The sequence below is a fragment of the Eubalaena glacialis genome, chromosome X, assembly GCF_028564815.1.
Source record: "Eubalaena glacialis isolate mEubGla1 chromosome X, mEubGla1.1.hap2.+ XY, whole genome shotgun sequence".
NCBI classification, from domain to species: domain Eukaryota; kingdom Metazoa; phylum Chordata; class Mammalia; order Artiodactyla; family Balaenidae; genus Eubalaena; species Eubalaena glacialis.
Window position 1 is genome coordinate 56,375,938 of NC_083736.1, and position 2,176 is coordinate 56,378,113.

At 52.6% G+C, this 2,176-nt stretch overlaps 1 pseudogene; it reads left to right on the plus strand.

The window, feature by feature from the left end:
• Window positions 1-813: 813 nt before the first annotated feature.
• Window positions 814-1,901, plus strand: LOC133082422 (beta-parvin-like; annotated as a pseudogene).
• The last annotated feature ends 275 nt before the right edge of the window (window positions 1,902-2,176 follow it).

Sequence of the window (2,176 nt, forward strand, 5' to 3'; positions counted from 1 at the left end):
TGAATTGGTTGTTAAGATACTGGAATTGGCCCTCTAATTTGGTTATATTTAAAGACACTAATGACTCTATTTCTAGTAGTAAAGAGCACACTGATAGTCCATGGCATAATGTGGCAATAGAGGTACACAAAATCTCATCATGGGATACTCCTTATCAAGTACTTATAAGAGGCAAAGATCTGGGTGACTATGTACATTCAAATATTCTTGTCAAAATATGGAATATAATGAGAATTGCTGGCTGCTCCCAATGGCACTGAACAAAGTACGAAAAGAAAAGAATGAGCTCAAAGACTCAAACTCCCTGTTTAAACAATGTATAAAGGACCTGAAAGCATCTATGTCTGCCCACAGGGTTGAGATTGCTGAAAACAAAACCCAGAATCTCATCCTGTGAGTGGCTGAATTACAATGCAAATTGGATCCCCAGTCGTGTCACAAGTCTACCATTAAAGTGAAGGCTTTGGTTGGGAAGGATTGGGATCTTGAAAGTTGGATGGGCACATGTGGGAAGACCCTGATGAAGCTGGGGACATCGAGACCCTAAATTCTCATGCATCATCATTGCCAGTAGAAGCAGCGTCTGAACCCGTCTGAGGAGCTTAACCCTGCACCACCTGAGGAAATTGTAATGGCCTCCCCTGAGGAAGTTTCCTTGAAAGACACTGCTGACGCGCCTCAAGACCCACCCCACCACTTCTCTCTGCTTCTAGACCTATAGCAAGACTCAAGTTCCAGAGCGGGCAGCGGTGACCAGGGCAGCTCCCACAGGCGCTGCACAGGTGCCCAGCTGCTGGGGTCCCCGCGCGTCCCATGTCCTCCACACCACTACACTTGCCCGCCCTGCGGCCCCACAGGATAAAGAAGGACAAGTCATTCCTGAGCAAGCTGGGCGGCACGTTGGCGAGGAAGAAGAAGGCCAAGGAGGTGAGTGAGGAAGAAGGGAAAAATGCCATCAACTCGCCGATGTCCCCTGCCTCGGTGGAGATCCACCCAGAAGACACCCTGCTCGAGGAGAACGAGGAGTGCATGGTGATCGACCCCACCTCCAGGGATGACCCCAGATTCAAGGAGCTGGTCAAGGTTCTCATCGACTGGATCAACGATGTCCTGGTGGAGGAGAGGATCATCGTGAAGCAGCTGGAGGAGGACCTGTACGATGGGCAGGTGCTGCAGAACCTCCTGGAAAAACTGGCAGACCGCAAGCTGAACATGGCTGAGGTGACCCAGTCTGAAATAGGGCAGAAGCAGAAGCTGCAGACGGTGCTGGAGGTGGTGCAGGAGCTGCTGTGGCCTCACGGCCGGGTGCTCCAGTGGACCGTGGACTTGATTCACAGGAAGAACCTGGTGGCCATCCTTCACGTCCTTGTGGCCCTGGCCATGCACTTCCGGGCCCGATCTACCTTCCCGCACACTTCTCCTTGCAAGTGGTGGTCGTGCGGAAGTGGGAAGGCCTGCTGCACTCCAGCCACGTCACAGAGGAGATGACCACGACCACCGAGATGATGATGGGTCGGTTTGAGTGGGATATGCTCTTTGGCCACGCCCCGGACAAGTGCAGTGGCAGTGTGCTGAAGAAGTCTCTCATCACGTTTGTGAACAAGCACCTGAACAAGATGAATTTGGGGGTGATGGAACTAGACACCCAGTTTGCAGATGGCATGTACCTGGTTCTGTTCATGGGGCTTCTGGAAGACTACTTTGTATGCCTGCACAACTTCTACCTGACCATGGACAGCTTCGATCAAAAGGTCTACCACGTGCCATTTGCCTTTGAACTGATGCCAGATGGAGGCCTTAAGAAACCCAAGGCTCGCCCCTAAGATGTGGTGAACCTGGACCTCAAATCCACCCTGCGGGTTCTTTACAACCTGTTCACCAAGTACAAGCACCTGGAGTGACGGCGGGGAGCAGCAGAGACCGTGGCAGGGATGGTGCTTCGGGAGGTGCCCTGGCCTCCCCTCCAAGCCCGCGGTTGTTCCCCACCCACACCTCTCCTTTTTCTGGTTGATGCTCTTAACCTCTTTTCCCTGTAATTCCGCAGTGGGCGGCATCCTTTGAAATGCAGGTTCCAAACACCAGTGCTCGAGTTTGCAGCCTCCCTTCACCTGGGGTGCCACGGGGTGCTGAGCCCCTTGTTGATCAAAAGATGGAAGAGAAAAAAGCCGGAACCCCA